Source organism: Vigna umbellata, chromosome 4 (assembly GCF_029865625.1).
Source record: "Vigna umbellata cultivar VRB3 chromosome 4, Vumbellata_1.0, whole genome shotgun sequence".
Taxonomy (NCBI): domain Eukaryota; kingdom Viridiplantae; phylum Streptophyta; class Magnoliopsida; order Fabales; family Fabaceae; genus Vigna; species Vigna umbellata.
The window spans coordinates 20,691,484-20,712,914 of record NC_142168.1 but is presented as its reverse complement, the minus strand read 5'-3'; the positions used below and the strand labels follow the sequence as shown (position 1 = coordinate 20,712,914).

The following is a 21,431-nucleotide window of genomic DNA, read 5'->3' as shown; positions in this document are numbered from 1 at the left end:
TATATATATATATATATATATATATATATATATATATATTAAATTTAATTAAAATAACCATTAATATTATTGTAATTGCGATGAATCTCTTTAAATCAATAAATAAAGGGTATATTGTAAACTGCAAAATATTAATTACTACAAGTTATAGTCGTAAATATTTTATTTAATGTTTGTATTAATTTTATAGTAATAAAGAGTGTATATCAACTCCATGGATTAAATACATTATCTCATATATATATGCAATAAATTATATATTACATTTAATTAATATAATTAAGATTATTGAAATTGTAATAAATGCATCCATTAAATCAATAAATGTATTCATTGTAAACAGTAGAATATTAATTGTTAAGAACTACAAACATCTCATAAATATTATTTAATGTTCGCATTAATTTTATTGTAATGAAAAGTGCGTTTAATATTTAATCCATGGATTGAATACATTATATATATATATATATATATATATATATATATATATATGCGTTTGATAAAATAGGTAAGCTCTTTTATCAGTGGGTACATTTTAACAAAATATATCCGATTTTAGAAAACAAAAATACCCTCGTATATTATGGATTCTATGTTTTTCGATCAAGGGTAATTGAATAATTTCCATTATCAAACTAAAGAAAACAAGAAATCCAAACGCTTACTCACCTCTCTCTCATTCCTCTCAAGGCTTTCCCTTTCATCTCTTTCTCATCCCTACAGTAGTTCCAACTAAAAATATTCAGAAACTACCACCTAATCCTAATTCACCTTTCTCACTTATCCAATTTGTTTCTTTCTCATCTCCATTCTCTCTCTCACCCACACACAACAACCCGCAACGTCCTAATTTGTTGCTCTTGCTTTGTTCGTTCATTTGTATTCCACTTTAATAACAAAATAATTGATGATGTTGATGTTGATTTTGATTGGAGGGTTGTGTTATATCTTTTCCTTCTGATGATTATTAAATTTGTAAAAAACTAAAGTCTAGAATAATTTCAATAATTTCAAAACTAAAAGAAAAAAAAACGAGAAACTCCCACGAAAAGACGTTAGCAACAAACCATAATAGTTGCAAAACATTTAGTTTCTTAATACAAATGTTGATAAAAACATAGAAATGAAAGGAGTAAAAGTTAAACTATGAGCATGATGGTAACAAATTTATTAAGTTTAAATTCAATTTGAAATTCAGTGCATTTTGTTTCTTTTAATTTCGCTTCTGCAGCAAATGATAAATCAAAATGATCAACATCATGTTTATATTCACCAAACAAGTTGGAGATATGAATTCTTTAAAATAAACTTACATTATATGATTTACTTTGGAAAGTAATTTTCCGGTCCAACTAAGAGCTAAAAGGTTCATTATGACTAGTTTACTAATTTCTGGTTGATTTTTAATTAGTTGGTATATTAATGCAGTTGTTCTTAGAAACTACTCAATATTCTACAATCTACTCAAATATAGAAGATGTGTAATTTGTTAGAATATTTTTATTCTTTTTACATAAATGAAATGAAAATATGCTTATCAATATGAAACATTCGAAAGAGAACGAGCAATTGTCTCTTTTCTGAATAAGGGATAGAGTCAACCACAACAATTTTCTCTATTCATAACTCTCTTCAATAATTTGTTTCTATTAAATCATTTAGTATGATGTGCAGGAGCTTCATTTTTTGTTGTGTTTTGATGTTCGTTATATGCAGGAAGGTGAAAAGTATATTTCGAAATATTATTTTTAACTGAAAATATGTTTTTAGAATTATTTTTAAGAGCTGACTTCATAAATCAATTTTCTGGACAATGACTTACCCCTTCTTGAATTCCCTTTCCACATAAGGTTTTTTCTTTTCTAGAAAATATTTTCGAACCACTTAATAGTCAAAATATCAAATCTCCCTAAAGATAAACTACTAATTCAAAAATTTAAAAACAAAATTAAATAACAATAAGAAGGGAAAAAAATATAACACAACCCTCAAATCAAAAATCAACATCAACATCATCAATTATTTTGTTGCTAAAGTGGATAACAAATGAACTAACAAAGCTAGAACAACAAATTGCGATGTCGCGGGTTATTGTGTGTGGGTGAGAAGGAGGACGAAAATGAAAGAAAAACAAATTGGATAAGTGAGAAAGGTGAATTAGGGTTAGGTGAGTGTTTCTGATTTTTTCTGTTGGGACTACTAAAGGGATGACAGGAAGAATTAGAGTGACAGAGATGAAAGAGAAATGATTAAAAGGAAGATGAATGAGAGAGGGGTGAGTAAGGGTTTAAGGATTTTTTTTGTTTTTTTAGTTTTGAGAATGACAATTATTTAAATATCATTGACCTTAAAATATAAAATCCATAATATATGAAATATTTTTATCTACTAAAACTCGGTACACATTGTTAAAATGTACCAACTGATAAAGAGCTTATAGTTAGCAAACCTATATATATATATATATATATATATATATATATATATATATATATATATTAAACTTAATTATATGTTACTTTTAATTAATATAATAATTAATATTATTGAGTTTGATATGAATGCATCCATTGAATAAATAAACTTGCGCGTGTATTTTAAACTGCAGAATATTAATTTCTAATTGCTACATGTTACGGTTGATAAATTAAATAAACTTTATTTAATGTTTGTATTAATTTTATTCTTAATTAAGTTTTAAATGTCATAAATATAACTATTTTCAATTAATGTTTTATTAATTTATTTTATATATGAAAGTATTTAGAATTTTTCTATTTTTTTTCAATTAGCTCTTTACTTATATTTTTTTTTCAATAATTGAGTAGTGTGGTTATGAAGTTATCCTACATCTTACTAAATTGCTTATGAAAAATATAAAATTAGAATAATAAAAAAATAATTTTTTTCTGTTTGTATAAATTAAAGGTATGAAATAAAAATATTATCTTGATATTAGAAAATGATAAACAAGACAGAACAATTTTTTATTAAAAAACCAACCATGTAAATTTAAGAGGAATATATATAATTTATAAAAAAAAAACATAATTGATTATTGAATAATAAATTTAATAATTTAATGAAAATATAATTCATTTTAAAAGAAATTACTAAAATAACTTATTCTTTTTAACCTACTTATTTCATCTATATATAGGTGAGATTGAAAGAGCTGTCAGGCAAGTTATGAAATGGGCAGCAACGGCCTAAGCAAAGATGAAGAAGAGGAGAAGGAGAAAAATGTATACTTTTTGAAGAATGAGATCCTAATCTCAAAATCAAATCAAGGAAATACCAAAGGTATCTGATTTATAGTTAATCACACTCAACACAAAACCAACTTTAAAGCAACGCTGCATCTTATAATTTGTTTAACATACTGATTTTTCTATATCTTTTTTTAAATTAGGAGAAACCTTTATGATCGGAGGGATAATCTTCCGATTAAAGGTTAAGGGTTCTTCCTCCATTAAATGGTTAGTTCTTACTTCACTTTTATATTTAGGTTTTCTTCTTCTCTTCTTTCATATTACATCACAAACAACTACTTTCTATTAACCAACAACTTTTATTACAGTTGCCCCAAATTTCACATCCACAATTCTCTTAATTCGATGTGCAACATATAAGGGTAAGATCATTCTTGATTAATGTATGATCTTATTTGATATGTAATGTTATATCTACACATTCCTTCATGTTATTTAAGAGTATTTGATTATTATCTCAACATGCTTAATATGTTTGTAGGAAGGATGAGGAATCCAGATGAGCAATATGTTCAATGTACTCGCAGCCCATGAATCCTCATATTATTTGAAAAATGTGATGAGATCAATAGAAATGGGTTGCGCAATATAAAGGATATGATTTGGTGAAAAGAAAGACGAGAGGAGATTCTGAATTTACAACGTCATTTTATCTTTTTAATGTAATGTTATTTTTTTTTTTCATAGTAATTATCATGTAAGAAGAAGAAAGAAGTCATAATTTAAATGTAATTTCTACTTTTACTCCTTTGAAGTGTAATTTTAAGTTTTCAATCTAATATCATCTCTAAAATTTTAATTGGATTGCAATATAAAGAACGTTAATGTTTTAAAACTAAATGTATGACCAACTTCAATTACATTATGTTTGATAATAATTAAAAACTATATTTATATTTTCATAACAGTTTGTTTCATAAACTCTACAAGATAATATGAGTTTTCCTCTTATACTTCGATTTATTGATTCAATCAAACAAATGATAGCAAGACTTTGTTTCACTACTGTTCCTTTAAAAAGCTTATTATCGTGGAGAAAAAATATACAAAGACCGAATAATATGATTCAAAATTAATAATACTTCAAGCCAGAAATTCGAAGTGTTTAAGCCTTTAATGTGTTTCTATTTATAAGTATTTTAGTCACGTCCAAGATATAGATAATAATAAAATATAAATCTTTTTATATTTTGCTAAAATATCTTTAATATTATAAGATATGTTAATTAAATCTAACCGGTCCAAAGTAGATATCTTAAATGTTTGGACCGACCTTTGAGTGTTCTATCCATTTATGTTATTATTTATTAATATAATATTGTAAAATATAATTTAAATTCGTATCATGCGGTTGTCAACGTTATATTTTTTAATGTGCAACGTTTAAATTGTTGTTGCATGGTCAAAGCCACTTTCGGAAGGCACGAGATTTTTCTCATTGGCGTTGGGCCTTAGGCCAATCTTTGTTGATTTTCCACTCTATAAATAGAGTGGCCTTCCTCCATTCCAAGACACAAAATTTCATTCTTTCTTATTTTTTTTTTTTCTTTAAAGGTTAGTGAGACGTCTCAACCTATAGAAAATAATAATAATAGTGATGCCTTGTGTGAGGAATTAAGAAGAAGTAAAAGACAAAGGAAGGAAACTTCATTTGGTAATGATTTCTATACCTATCTAGTTGATAATGATCCAAGTAACTTTGTAGAAGCCATTAGTGCTCCTGATGCAAAACAGTGGGATAAAGCCATTAAGACTGAAATTGAATCAATTCAGAAAAATAATACTTGGACCTTAGTGGATTTGCCTAAAGGAGCAAAACCCATTGGTTGTAAGTGGATCTTTAAGAAAAAGTATCATCCTGATGGATCTATAGAGAAGTATAAGGCAAGATTAGTAGCAAAAGGTTTTACTCAAAAACCCAACATAGATTAATTACTTTGATACTTTTGCCCCTGTGACTAGGATTTCCTCTATTCGAGTTCTGTTAGCCTTAGCAGCAATCCATAAGCTAGTGATACACCAGATGGATGTTAAAACTGCCTTTCTAAATGGTGATTTAGAAGAGGAAATTTATATGACTCAACCTGAAGGGTGTGTTGTACCTGGTCAAGAGAATAAGGTATGTAAACTTTTAAAATCTTTGTATGGATTGAAACAAGCACCAAAACAATGACATGAAAAACTAGATAATGTATTGTTATGTGATGGTTTTTCACCTAATGATGCTGATAAATGTGTGTACTCTAAATTTGAAAATGGTGATTGTGTCATTATATGTTTGTATGTGGATGACATGTTAATTTTTGGTACATGCAATGAGATTGTTACTAGAACTAAATTATTTCTAGGATCGAACTTTGAAATGAAAGACATGGGTGAAGCCAACGTAATTTTAGGTGTTAGAATCATAAGGAAGGGAGATAGTATATTACTATCCCAAGAACAATACATTGAGAAACTTCTTAAGAAGTTTGGGTATTATGATTTCAAACCCGTGAGTACCCCTTATGATGCTAACTCTAAATTAGTGAAAAATAGAGGAGAATCATTATCTCAGCCTCAGTATGCCTAGATAATTGGGAGCTTACTACACTTGATGAGCTTTTCTAGACCCGATATTGCTTATGCAGTAGGTAGACTAAGCAGGTACACTCAGTGTCCAAATCAAGAACATTGGGATGCACTTTCCAGGCTTATGAGATACTTAAGAGGTTCAATGGATTATGCCATTGAATATAGTGGATTTCCCGCTGTACTAGAAGGGTATAGTGATGCTAACTAGATCTCTGATTCAGATGAGACAAAATCCACTAGTGGTTATGTATTCACACTTGGGGGTGGTGCAATTACATGGAGATCTTCCAGACAAACTATTATTGCAAGATCAACAATGGAATCTGAGTTTGTCGCTCTTGAGATGACTGGAAGTGAGGCTGAGTGGTTGAAAAACTTCTTAGGAAACATTCCACTAGGAATGAAACCAACCCCATCGGTGTCAATACACTGTGATTGCCAATCGGCAATAGCTATAGCTAAAAACAAGAATTACAATGGAAAGAATAGACATATTCAATTGAGACATAATTTGGTGAAGCAGCTGCTAAAGAGTGGAACTATTTCCATTGACTATGTGAAGTCAGAACGGAATCTAGCAGATCCTCTAACAAAACCCTTGGGAAGAAATATGATCTTAGAAACATCGAGGGGAATGAGACTTAAGCCACTAGCAAACAAACAAGTGATGGTAACCCAACCTTTATGATTGGAGATCCCATGAATAAGGTTCATATGGGTAAAAACAAGTCATTTGTTAGTTCTGATAGCACTAATTTGATTTTAAATCAAATATGTCCATCCCTATGGTGTGTGTGTGTGAAAGTGCTAGAGACTGCATTATTGAGAGGTTAAACTTTGTAATTAAACAAAGTTTTTAATGATCTTCATATCCCTTACGGGTGGTGTATGAATTGCAGCATACACTTGATGAAATCACCTATATGAGTGTCAAGTGGGGCCGCTTGCATGAGATCTTGGCATGATCTCTAGAGCACTCATGAATACCGAGCACGCGCATGGCCTAGTAAGCGCATCACAGCGATAACAGCAAGGATTGTGGGGGTGTACTGTGATTGATAAACCTCTAACACACTCAAGTATCTTTGGTTCATATAGCTTGCTATACCAAATATACTGTGTGTTAAGTTTCTTGATCTAGGACTGGTTCATATAGCTTGCTATACCAGCTCTGATGCATTACATCTTATAAAACCCAGGATTTTTCTCTTTCTTTCTTTCAAATCATTGTTTCTTATCTTTTGCAATATGTGGGGGATTGATATAATTTATTAATATAATATTGCAAAATATAATTTAAAGTTGATACGTTCCGCAAGTTTCGTATGATGCGGTTGCCAATGTTATATTTTTTAATGTGCAACGTTTAAATTGTTGTTGCATGGTTAAAGCCACTTTCGGAAGGCACGGGATTTTTCCCATTGGCGTTGGGCCTTAGGCCAATCTTTGTTGATTTCCCACTCTATAAATAGAGTGGCCTTCCTCCATTCCAAGACACACAAAATTTCATTCTTTCTTATTTTTTTTTTCTGAGTTTCATTCTCTAGCTCTTTTTCTCTTCTAAAATTATTCTGGGTTATTCTTATACTCTATTTAGAGTTCCTTCACTACAAAAAAAAAGGGTATTACCGAAGGCCAAAAGCCCTCGGAAAATGCCAAAAGCCCTCGGAAAATGCCATTTACAGACGGCTTATCGACGGCCAATCAGCCCTCGGTAAATCCCTTGTCGCTAACAATTACCGAAGGCTTTTGACCTTCGGTAATTACCGAGGGCGTAAAGCCTTCGGTAATTACCGAGGGTCAAAAGCCTTCGGTAATTACCGAAGGCCTATTTATATCAATCACACGCAGCTTCTTTGACGCACTGCACATCCAACAACCTGAGCCCACTGCCTCATACTTCTCTTCACGGTCTGAGGGTTATCACCTTCATAATTAATTCACATCAAACAACCCAATAATTCAGAAAAAATTTCATCACATCTTAATCTACTTCAATCACAATCAACACAAATTAAGCATAGAAAGACCAAGATTTAAATGTCGTTATCTATATTTCTCAAAGAATTTGATAACCAAGAGATCAGCTAAGTGTTTACCTGTGGTGAAGATGGCAGATCTGGGGACTGCCATGCGGGGAAGGAGTGTCTTCGCAGTCAGATGCGGCAGAGGAAGACGGCGTGGTCCTGGTGGTCGTGGTCTTGGGGACGGTTCATCAACCAAGCAATCACCAAGGAAGATTCCACACTACACATAATATATACACAAAACAGAGATTTGGATTCAGTGATACATGAGTGTGTTAGATTTAGAAGGAAGAGAAACCTGATTTTGGAAAGAGTCGAAAAAGTGAAGAGGGTGAGCTGCAAGATAGGGAAAGGATTTGAGCTGTGATTGAGAAGCACCATGAGTGATCAAGAAGAGGGCAAGTTGCAAATGCCCTGCCTCAGCAGCACAATGCAGGGGAGTGTAGCCAGCATCATCCACAGTATCAACCTCACCACCGTGTTCAAGCAGCACCTTCACGCTCTTTATTCGACCCTTGAATGCAGCCCAATGCAGTGGGGTCCACCCGTTCTGGTCCCTCCCGTTCACACTCGCCCCTTCCCCCAAACACCTCTTCACGCCCTGAACATCGTCAACCCTCACCGCACGCATCAGCGCGTCGCCCAACCCCAGCAAATCCACCAAACGCCTGCGCGTGTTGGACTCTTCACTCTCCGCCGCAACACAAAACGCCGTTCTCCCCTCCCTGTCCTTCACGCACTTCACGTCTGAGCATTCTAACAAACACTCCACGGCCTTCACGTGTCCCTTCCACGCCGCGTAATGGAGCGGGGTCCTCCCCTTACAGTCCACGCGATTAGGGTTTCCTCCCATCGAGACGCAGAACTCGATAACCCTCACGTGCCCCTCCCTCGCCGCCACGTGAATCGGAGTTCTCCCCTCCGAGTCCACCGAATCCACCTCCAACTTCTCGTCGCAATGCTCCAGCAAAAACTCCATCACGTCGATTCGATCCGTTGCTGCGGCCTCGTGCAGAACTGACTCCACGATTTCGCAACCAGAAGCTTCCAGAAGCTTCACCACGTCGAGGCTCCCCGACCTGATTGCGGGTGGCATGAGAGACTCTGCCGTCGCGGTAGCGTCCGCGCCGGCGTCGAGCAAGTAGGCGACGGCGTCTGCGTTGCCGTTTTCGACGGTGGTGCATGGACGTCCGGTTCCGGTGAATGGAAGAGGGAAATCCCAGGAAGAGTGGCGGTGGCGCGGGGACGGGAGTGAAAATTTGGGAGAAGCTTTCCCAAAAAGCATTTGGAAAATGGACGAGGGAAATCCCAAATTCAGATTTTGTCAAGTGAATGCATATACCGAGGGCCAAAAGCCTTCGGTAAATCGTGTGTGTATTACCGAAGGGCAAAAGCCTTCGGTAATGACCAACTTTAATGACCGTCGGGAAATCCTTCGGTATTGTCATTTTTACCGAGGGGTAAGAGGCCTTCGGTAATAATCCTTCGGTAATGAATAAATTTGTAGTAGTGCTTGCTAGTTCTGAGATCCTCAGAAATTTCTGAGAAGTTCTTGTTGTATCCTGAGGGGCTTGCGCAATACACCGCGGATAAGTCCTTAAGGACAGTGATCTACACGCCTCAGGAAGTATTTTGTTCGTGATCTTTATTCTTAATTGTCAGCTTCTACAACACTTTATGTATTAGTTGATTTTTAAACAAACATTCCTACATTAGTCGAACTAGAATCAGTCACTTTACATCGGTGTACTCATCCTTAAATCTTGAGCCATTTTTCATTTGAATAAATTTCGGAGAGTGATTGAATGAATTTGAGAGGATTTGAAGGTAAATTTTTTGTTGTTTATTTGAGTGAATTTTGGAGACAAGTGAGAGACACATCAATCAAATTCTAAACACTAATTCTCATAAACTTTATTTCTAAATTTACTCTCACTTATCTCCAAAATTCATTTAAATAAACAACAAAAAATTTACCTTCAAATTCTCTCAAATCCATTCAATCACTCTTCCTCAAATCTATAGTGAACAAGACATAAGTGAGCTTAAGTTAGTCACTAACAAACATACTTATCCTGCAACCAAAGTAACTTTAAATTTAATAATGAACTTTGAATATAACTTCCAAATCAAAATTATTATCCATATAAAATATACTTATATAACTCAATTATAGCTACAAAATCAAATTTAAAAATCCTCATAACGTATACCTATAACATAAAAATGTCCACATTAAATAATTTAGTTAACATGACAGAATATTTAAGAATATGTTTATAAAAATATTGTTCAACCTAAATCGTATATTATTTATAAAACAAACAATTTTAAATATAATAACTACCAATATTTAATAAAATACACGTACACTATCAAAATGTATTAAAATGTTAATCTAATTTTAAATGCATTAAAATGATTTTATTTTATTATTAAAGTATAAGCTGAAATAAGTATATTGAGATTTTGAAAAGACCTTTTCCTAAATTATTCTTTTGAAAATCTCATCTAAAATGTCTCAAAATCTAAGATCTTTCCTATTAAAATAATTTATTTTATAATATAATTTCAAACAAACAAAGTTTTCATACTGAAAATATATTTAATTTAAATAGAACAACCTATATTTCATAAAATATTCAAAAGTTAAAACTTTTGTAAGAAGACAGTTTATTTTTATATTTTAAAAAATTAAACGAAAAACTAATTTATGAAACTTTTATGATTCATAAATTTCATTATTTTATTTTTTGAAGATAAAATAATTAAAAATAAATTTTAAAAAAATAAACTATATTGTATAACATATTCTAAAATGACGGTTGTGTGATGTGTTTATATTGTAAACTATAATGTAAATTTATTTATCTCTAATGTGTATATAATAACATTGTCTTTCAATATAAGATAACAATGAAAGTATATTTAAATTAAATAATATAAGTGTTTTATAAAGCACTATTATTTTTATGAAATTAATCGTTTGGCAGTTATTTTTTTTAAAAATAATTTTTTTAACAAAAGAAATTATTTCATTAAATTTGTGACTGTGAATTTTAGGTAATATAAAAAAAATAATTATTTATGATTGTGGGATGATGAGATTACTTTGATTCTTGACTAAAAGAGTATAAATGTCCCAAGATGGAGGGATAATGTCTCGAACCAAGGCAAGCTTCGATCACAAGGATTAATTGTTGAGTTATAACGGATGACTAAGTAGAAACCCACCATCTTCTCATGAGTTACACATGTCGAAGGTTTCTTGTGATGATTGTGGAGGCATAATGTGCTACATTGTTAGTGTTAGTGTGTTATTCTTCCCATAGTCACCTTGATGATTCACGCTCCTCCTAGTCCTTGTTGTTGTAGGTTGAATGATAAGACTTTGTTGTATCTTCAAGTTCTCCAACTGGTCCAAGGTTGATACCTTAAATGTTTGGATCGATACTTTTGATTGTTTTGTACATTTCGAGTATCGAGTAGGTCTCCAATAGGAGGCCATACCGTAATTTAACAAACCCAATTTTAATTTAGAAATAATAAAGTCAATATGATATACAAACCCAATATATAAAAACTAAAACATTATTTCTTAAGTTAAGACAAACTCAACAGTTAATATTAATTATATACCTTGTTTAATATATGTAATACATTTAATTTTAATTATATGTTATAAAAAATGGTTTTTTTACATTTTCTACTATTTGCATCAAGTCTTTTGCATCTAGTTTGTCGACAACCAATCTTTTAAGAGTGATTCTCCCTGCACTTCACGGTCTTCCTCCTGCACCTCCAAAACATATTTTAATTCCAATGATACCCTTCACAGAGAAATCGCATTTCGAACTGCGGCAATTTCCTCCTGCACACCGCATTTCGAACTGCGGCAACTTCCTCCTGCACCTCCAAAAGCGAAAAGCACAAACCCACCGCATTTCGATCTGCGGCTGAGACAAACCGCACTTCGAAGTGCGTTAGATTTTTAGGGTTTAGTTTTTTAATTTTTTTATTAGGTTAGTATATATTTATTTTATTAGGTTTTATTTTTATTAGGTTAGTATAATAAATTTAATTTTTTATGTTAGTTGTTAAATAAAATGTTTTGTTTTAATATATTTTGAATTATTTTATTTGTTTGTTAAATTTTGTTGAATTTGTTATTTTTCAACATATTATTATTTTCTTAATATATTATTTATTATGTATTTAATTTTATTTAAGTTTTTTAATTTTTTATGAAATTGAAATAATTATTAAATTGTTTATTGAATTAAATAATAATTATTATATGTAATGTTAAATATTATTTTGGATTTAAAGTGCAACAATTAATTAAAACGCACTTCGAAGTGCGGTTAGGAAACAATTAATTAAAATAGGAAACGCACTTCGAAGTGCGGTTAAGAAACAATTAAATAGATAGGAAACGCGCTTCGAAGTGCGGTTAGGAAAGAAACAATTAATTAAAATAGGAAACGCACTTCGAAGTGCGGTTAGGAAAGAAACAATTAATTATAGGAAACGCACTTCGAAGTGCGGTTAGAAAAAAATTAATTAAAACGCACTTCGAAATGCGGTATTAATTTTTAACTTTTTGTTAATAAAGGGTAAAAAGGTAAAATTGAGAGTGCAGGATGAAGGCAGTGAGGTGTAGGAAGAATAACTCATCTTTTAAATCTTGATATTATTGATAAGTATCATGACATTTTAATAGAATGACAATGTGTTTTTTTCTCGTCTCTATTTCCATCAAGTTTCTTTTTAATCATGACATTCAATGTGAGAGTTTTAATGTATCAAACTCAATTTTGGTAGGACATGAATGTATATTCATGTATTTCATAACCATTCAACAAAATATATATATATATATATATATATATATATATATATATTTCTCATAGTTACGATATTTTTACTACTAAAAAAATGGAAAATAATGACTAATTTTAATGTGCATTTTTACAAAATACATTGACAAAAACTACCAGAGTCGCCCTCTCACCTTTCACTAACCACGAAAGTTGCCCTCCCCTCATTATTTACCAACCATTAGAGTCGTAGTAGGCCACTTCACTAACCAGACCAGGCTCTTTTTGAACTAGGTCCTTACGAACTAAAAGCAGACCCATTCCTGAACCAGCTTGAGGATGACCCTTCACGAACAAGCTTAACGAACGACTTTCATGAACTAGACCAAGAAGCACAAATGGAAAGCATAAACCCTTTGCGAAAAATTAATTAATCAAGTAAATGAATACAATGTCTATTGGTTTATTTCTCTGATTTATCTGGGGTTTTATGATGGGCTTACGTTTTGGTTTTGCTTGATTTTATCACATATTTGATTTTATTTTATTCAGGTTTTCTTGAACTGGTGTGTGAACATGCTATATGGTTTCCAGATTTATGACGTGTGAACTTGCTGGTGTGTGAAATGTTTATTTGAGACATTAGTAGAAGATTCCACTATGTAGCTGGTAAGATCAACCATCTTGGTCTCAATATTGTCTTCTGCACTTGCTGGAATTGTAACAACATTAGGAAAGTGATAACAACCTCCTTAAGCTAGGTTAGGCCAAAACTAGAAGAAATGGTATGATGAGGATGAAGGTGCGGAAGCAATGGAGGATAAGGGTAAGACTCATGATTTTGGTGATTTGGTGATGATGGGATGGTGTTTAATGGTATCTTAAGAGAGATTAGGCCAACTCTAGAAGAAGGTGGCTAGATGAGGCAACATAGAATGCTCTAGTCTTGACTTTAGAGATTGATATAATGGCTCAACATTTGGGCAGCATTTTATTATTATTCTCAAAGTGGGAATACAAGGGTGGAAAGCAACTCTATTTATAGGCTATGGGTGTCTCCAAAATGTAGAAGTAGAACCCTAAAAACACTACCTTGACCTAACTTGGAGACTGATGAAAGCTTAGCCATGCTTAGAATGACCTGGACCTTGCAGACAAAGCTTCAAAAAAATCCAGAACAATATTGGTGCAGCAGATTGAAATCAGTAGTGTGAATGCAGCGAAAATTGAGTGAGATTGTTTGATGGTTGGTGTGTTTGAGTGGAATGAGTATGTGGGGGAACCTCACAGCTCAGAAGGCCTTCCTACAATGGAAGGAAGCTAGAGGAAAGGGAAGAGAAAGTAGAGAGAACAAATGACTCAAGAGCAATAGGGCTGGAAATTAAATTCAGCAGCAATTTACTAAGCTCAAAAGTCCTTTACATGGTGAAAGAGGTCTCTTATTTATATGGAAATAAGAGCCTCAGATCTGAAATGACATTCAAAATGAAATGACAATTGAACTGAATTGAATGGCGCCAATTTTGGTTTGGGCAGCAGCTTACACAGCTCATGTGAATTCTTGGGCAGTAAGTTTGAAAATGGAAAGCGCCAAATTCTGTTTTGGTGGTTTTGGCCAGCAGCACACATGTAAAACACCTTTGTTTGATAGTTTGGGCAGCAAGCTTTTCCCCCAAGTTTTCATATTGGCAGCTGCTTTTTATTAATCCTACAAAGCAAGGAAAAATGTGCTTTTAATTATGGGAAAAAGAATCAATGTAAATTACCTTCCATAAAAGCAAAATGGTAGGTGATCCTTCTTCCTCTTGAATCCTCTTTGTCATGGCTCTAGTAAGAGGTCCAATGTGCGTCTTAAATGGTCTTCCATCAGACCCTCCCTCTTGAAATGGATCTGTCCTCAGATCTGATTCACCCTGTTGATCATTCCCTGTGAAAGGAATTAAATCGCAGATGTTAAAAGTATGACGGACACCATAACTTTCAGGGGGATCTAAGATGTATGCATTATCATTTATTCTTTTGACCACCTTGAATGGACCATCTCCTCTTGGACTAAGTTTAGATTTCCTTTGAGAGGGAAATCTTTCCTTTCTCAAATGAAGCCAAACTAGGTCTCCTTCTTCAAAAACTATTTTCTTTCTCCCTTTGTTGTTGTATTCTGCATATTTTTGAGTTTGTTTTTCAATTTGGATTTTGACCTTCTCATGTAACTTCTTGATGAACTCTACTTTAGAATTACCTTCTTTATGAAAAAAAGAAGATGATTCTTGAAGAGGTAGTAAATCAAGAGGTGTGATAGGGCTAAAGCCATAAACAACCTCAAAAGGAGAAAGATTAGTAGTTTTGTGGACTACTATATTATAAGCAAATTCAATGTGAGGTAGATGTTCATCCCAAGATTTGTTATTACCTCTTAATATTACCCTTAATAGTGTAGATAAAGATCTATTTACTACTTCAGTTTGCCCATCAGTTTGTGGGTGACATGTAGTAGAAAATAGAAGTTTAGTTCCAAGCTTTTCCCATAAAGTTTTCCAAAAATGGCTTAGAAACTTCACATCTCTATCCGACACTATAGTTTTGGGTAAGCCATGCAATCTCACTATTTCTTTAAAGAAGAGTCTAGAGATATAGCTAGCATCATCTACTTTGTGGCAAGGTATAAAATGAGCCATTTTACTAAAACGATCTACTACCACAAATATAGAATCATACCGCCTTTGAGTTCTTGGCAATCCTAAGACAAAGTCCATGCCAAGGTCTTCCTAAGGGGTATTAGCTATAGGAAGAGGTGTATAGAGTCCATGAGGCATAATTTTGGACTTAGCTTGTAAACAAGCTATACATTTAGAACAATGCCTTTGAACATCTATTCTCATGTGTGGCCAATAAAATTTACTTTTCAAAATATTTAGAGTTTTATCAACTCCATGATGACCCATGAGACCTCCTCCATGACTCTCTTTGATAAGAAGTTTTCTAATGGATCCTTGGGGTATACAAAGTTTTCCTTTATTAAAAAGATACCCCTCAGAAAGATAGAATCCATTAAAAGGCTTCTTAAGACATGATGAATAAGTAGATGCAAATGTTTCATCATTTTCATATAAATCTTTTATGTCATCAAATCCTAATATTTGAGATCCTAGGGTTATTAACAATGCATGTCTTCTAGATAAAGCATCCGCAACAACATTAGTACTCCCCTTTTTGTGTTTGATGACATAGGGAAATTGCTCAAGATATTCCACGCACTTTGCATGCCTTTTGTTTAGCTTTGCTTGCCCTTTAATGTACTTGAGAGATTCATGATCAGTATGTATTATGAATTCTCTAGTTACCAAATAATGCTCCCAAGTTTTTAAAGCTCTAATGAGGGCATACAATTCTTTGTCATAGGTAGGATAGTTCAAAGTTTCCCCTCTAAGTTTTTCATTAAAATAAGTTATGGGGTGTCCTCCTTGTATTAGAACAGCTCCTATACCTACCCCAGATGCATCACATTCTTGTTCAAAGGCTTTGGAAAAATCAGGTAAAACTAGAATAGGTGCATGTGTTAACTTGTGCTTCAAAGTCTCAAAAGACAACTCTTGCTTATCACCCCAAAGAAAAGGTTTGTCTTTCTTGACTAGCTCATTTAAAGGAGCGACTATGGTGGAGAAGTCTTTCACAAATCTTCTATAAAAACTTGCTAATCCATGAAAACTTCTCACCTCTCCTACATTTTTGGGAGTTGGCCATTCTTGTATAGCCTTGATCTTCTATGGATCAACATGTACACCTTCTTTTCCAACTTTGAATCCAAGGAAAATCACACTTTCTTGACAAAAAGTACATTTGTCAAAGTCGGCAAAGAGATGATATTCTCTAAGAAGAAGCAAGACTTTTCTGACATGGTTAAGATGTTCTTGAAGGCCTTGACTATAGATTAGGATATCATCAAAGTAGACCACTACAAATCTCCCTATGCATTCTCTAAGAACATGGTTCATTAATCTAATGAATGTACTTGGAGCATGGGTCAAGCCAAAGGACATGACTAACCATTCATACAAACCAAACTTGGTCTTAAAAGCAGTTTTCCATTCATCTCCCTCTTGAATTCTTATTTGATGATATCCGCTTTTGAGATCAATTTTGGTAAAAATGTTTGCTCCATGTAATTCATCCAACATGTCATCTAATCTAGGAATGGGGTACCTATATTTGACAGTTATATTGTTGATGGCCCTACAATCTGTACACATCCTCCAAGATCCATCCTTCTTAGGAACCAACAACACAGGCACAACACAAGGACTTAAACTCTTTTGGATGCACCCTTTATTCAACAATTCATTGACTTGTTTTTCTATTTCTTTTGTTTCCATGGGATTGGTCCTATAGGCTGGCCTATTAGGAAGGCTGGCCCCAGGCACTAAATCTATTTGATGTTCTATTCCTCTTAAAGGTGGTAATCCACTTGGTACCTCTTTAGGAAATACATCATCAAATTCTTTTAAAAGTTTTTGCAACCCCTTTGGTAGAGAACCAAGTTCATGATTTATTGAAACAAGTGCCTGTTTGCAATAGAGAAGAAAATGAGGTTGTCCAAGAAAAAGATTTTTAGAAATGTTAAAAGTTTGAGGTTGGACAACTTCCTTATTTGAGGCATGGTTTAGGGTTTTCTCCTTTCCTTCTTTCCTACTTTTCTTTTCTCCATCCAACTTCTTTTTAAGAATTATTTGATCCTCTCTTACTTGTGAAGGTGTAAGAGGACACAAGATAATTTTCTTTCCCTTGTGTTGAATGGTGATTTTATTGGTGACTCCATCATGTAAAGCTTGCTTATCATATTGCCAAGGTCTTCCAAGTAATATGTGCCCAGCTTCCATTGGTACTATATCACAAACAATTTGATCTTCATATTTGCCAATGATAATGGATACTCTTACTTGTTCTTTAACTACTATTCCATCATCCTCTTTGATCCATTGAAGTTTGTAAGGTTTAGGATGAGGAATAATGGTTAAGCCAAGCTTCTCTACCATTCTAGAACTACAACAGTTACAACAAGAACCACTATCCACAATCATTGAACATGTCTTTTCTAAAACTTTGCATCTTGTGTGGAATAGGTTCTCTCTTTGTGATTGTTCTAATTCTACATGTTTACTTTCCAGGAGTCTCCTTACCATAAGTAAGTCACCATCACAAGGTAAAGCTTCTTCTTCTTCAAAAGTTGATGTTTCAGACTCACTATATGAAGAACCCTCACTTTCACTCTCATGCTCAAGGATGTAAGTTGACCTTCTATTGCGGCACTCAGATGCATAGTGCCCTTTTTCCCCACATGTAAAGCACTTAGTCTCCTTACTCTTATGATCTCTTGAAGGTTCTTTGACTTTTTCTTTTCCCCTCTCTCTCTCTCTAACTTCTTCATATCTTGGCTTGATTAGACTACCCTCTCTCTTGTATTCTTTCTTATGGTTGGAACTATGAGGGTAATCTTTCTTATGGTTGGAACTATGAGGGTAATCTTTCTTAGTGGAGCTTTTCCTCTTGAGTTGTTGCTCCACCCTCACACAAAGTTGGACTAATTCATTGAGATCATTGTAGGGTATAAGTTCAACCCTATCTCTTATGTCATAGTTGAGTCCACTTTGGAACCTAGCAATTGTTATCCTTGGTTCCTCTCTTATTCCAGCTTTCAACATAAGCAACTCCATTTTCTACCTATACTCTTCAACACTCATGTTTATTTGTTGGAGTTTGTGGAGCTTATCCATTAATTCCCTATCATAATAGGCTGGTACATGTCTTCTTCTCAAGGCGGTTCTCAACTCATTCCAATATCTGATGGGGGGTAAGTGTCTTAGCCTATAATCCTTGACCAAGGCTGTCCACCAAATTAAGGCATAGCCTTGAAAGCTTAGAGAAGCCATGGTGACTCTCCTTTCATCATCTATTTGGTGGCACTCAAACATTTGTTCAACTTTCATTTCCCATTCTAGGTACTCTTCCACATCATCCTTTCCATGAAAGGAAGGAAGATCAATTTTGGGCTCTCTTGGATGGTGCTTTCTAACTCTATGATGTCTTCTAGGAGGCATTTGGTAGTGGTCATCATTGTGGTGACTACTATATTGCTCAAGCTCACTATGAGAAGATGATGATTCTTCTCTTCTCTTATGGGAAGATCTCTCTTTCTTTTTGTCTTGATTAGTCGAAAATTGACTAATCATGTCTTTGAGCTCACTAATCTCTCTATCCCTTTGTTCAAATTTTTGCTCAAATTCCTCCCTTAAAGAACTCTCACTATGGGGTTTCAAACTTCCTTGCACACTTGATTGACTCATTCTTGTCAAAGGATAAGGTTTTCACAAAGTTTTCAAAATATTTGACAAGTAATGTGTGAAAACAAGCTTTCTTTGTTTTTGGTGAAAAATTTCTAAAGAGATTCTAGAGGCAAAAGATGTTTCTAAGTAGCTCCCAGGAAGAAGAGGTGAGTCACAAATGGACAAGCTTAGAAACCAAGTTCTTCCTTAGCAAGAGTTTCCTTAGAGTTATCTTTTACCTTAGTTTCTAAGTAGAAATTCTTCAAATTCTTTTCAAATGTTATGAAATGAACCTAAAACCAAAGAAAGGTTGACTAAATGCTATGCAATCCTATATACCACGGAGACTTAAAAAAAACAAACAAAAAGATTAAGCAAGAAATTAAAGAAAGCAATAAAGATGCAAGAATGTAAATGTTAGACGGCCCTAAGTGAAAGTGCAAGTGACACTTGGAGCCCCTTAACACACTTCCACACTAAGAAAAAAAAATTGGACTATTACAATGTTCAATTGTGAACTTGGAATTGCTTCAAGAGCATTTTTCCAAGTCACTTGGCTAAAAAACAGCAAAGAAAAAAAATACAATTTCAAACAGCAAATTCCGTGATATTTGGTGTAAATAAACTTGAAATGAGGCCTAGAAGTAATGTGAGCTTTGTCTTCTTGCTGCTGTAGAAAACTACTCAAAATGAAGGTGTGAGTTGCTCTTTTTCCAGGTTTGAAATGCTGTTGTAACAGAGTTTTTCAGCTGCTGGACAGTGGTGTTTGGCTGTTGTTGAGTCTTCCTTCTTACTCCACTTTCAATGCTCAAACCACTTCCTAGGAGGCTACCAAAGTAGGAGAAGGATTCTGGTGCTGGATGCCCCAATCAGCTTGCACATACACTCCAAAACTCAGCTAAATCACACCAATCAGTTTAAAAAATCTGCACCAAACTATGCTGCTGTTTGCACCAAACTATGCTGCTGTTCTGAAACTTAGGATGCCAAAAAAATAGACACAGCAATTTGGAATAGCACACCAATGAAATGTACACAAAAGGAACTTATCAAAGGCACTATAATGGATGAATAAATCAAGAAAAACACAAGCACAGTTCAGAAATTCTTCCAATACAAACTGTTTGATAATTTTCAAAAGTGTTTGATAAAATGCCTCACTGAGTTTCAGCTTTGTTTTTCAAGACTTGTAATCTGGATTGGTTGGTTCTAACAACTTTTTAACACTTGATTCTTCTTCTTTTGATCATGTATTTTCATTTTTAAACATTGAACCAGCTTTTTCACAATCCAGCAATGTAATTTAAACCAGAATTACCAAAACAGTTGCTGGAAAAAAATCAAAATCTGTACAAAAAAATATGAACTAAAATGGTGGTTTTGGAACCCAAAATGAGTAGCAGTGTTTCAGCAGCTTGGATGAATGTTCAAACAACTTTTATTCATGATATTAAACATGTTTAAACTCTTAAACAACTGAATTAACGCTTACTACTCAAATTCACTGGTCCACTTCCAATTTTAACTCAAAATTGATGGTTTAAGTATCCAATCTGCATATAACTTCAATTTTGATGGTTCAAGTATCCAAATGAACAGTATTAGCAACTTTTAATCATCCATTTAGACTTGCTCAAGCTTTCCAAAAGCACAGAAATAGCAGGATTCGAAAATCACCCTTGCTATGGCCAAATTATGCAACAAAAGCCATCAATTAACCAACCACCTTTAGTTTTTCATGGATTCAAAAACTGGACAGCAAAGGAAATGACTCTAAGAAGTGTAAAAACACAGATCTAAGCTAGATTTAATGTGCTTAGCATGACCAAACTCAGATTAGACAATTCAAAGAAACTTAGCACGGTGAAAAGCTTGGATTAAAAACTGCAACAGTGGAATGTTATTAATTGTGAGCAACCAAGCTATGCAAATTGCATTTCATTGCTTGTAATGGTTTGCTACACTTTTAGCATCATTCAATATCATCAACCAAATTTGTATAAAGCACTAGAATAAAAAAAAATCAATTGGAAAACAGATTCATGATTTAAAAACAGAATTGAAATTTTGCAGCAGAGTTCAACACAGATTTGAAATCAAAATGGATTTCTAGTGCTTTAGCTTGTATCACCAAGGCTAGAAAAAATTCTCATTGCCTTTATTGGTTGATATATAGTTTATCTAGCACTTGAACTCAAGCAACACGAATTAAACCAGCAGAAAAGAATACCAAAGCAGTGACAAAAATTAAAACTGCAATATTCACTTGCACATGACCAAGACAACACTGAAATTGAAAATTAAAGCTGGAAATGACTCAAACAAAGAAAATTCACCGTTTAAAATGAAAGGACAACATCAACACATAAAGGAAACTCAAAATGAACTACTGGAAAAGTAATACACAACAAAACATAA

The 21,431-nt window shown here is 33.5% G+C and overlaps 1 long non-coding RNA gene and 1 pseudogene across 1 annotated transcript; one reads left to right on the top strand and one right to left on the bottom strand.

Moving 5' to 3' along the window:
- Positions 1 to 3,213: 3,213 nt before the first annotated feature.
- LOC148199508 (uncharacterized) lies at positions 3,214 to 4,051 on the top strand. Its single transcript, XR_015785685.1, has 4 exons — positions 3,214 to 3,306; positions 3,416 to 3,482; positions 3,584 to 3,637; positions 3,757 to 4,051. It is a non-coding gene; the product is annotated as an uncharacterized LOC148199508 (long non-coding RNA).
- Positions 4,052 to 8,108: 4,057 nt separating this feature from the next.
- Positions 8,109 to 9,161, bottom strand: LOC124848117 (protein VAPYRIN-LIKE pseudogene; annotated as a pseudogene).
- Between the last annotated feature and the right edge of the window lie 12,270 nt (positions 9,162 to 21,431).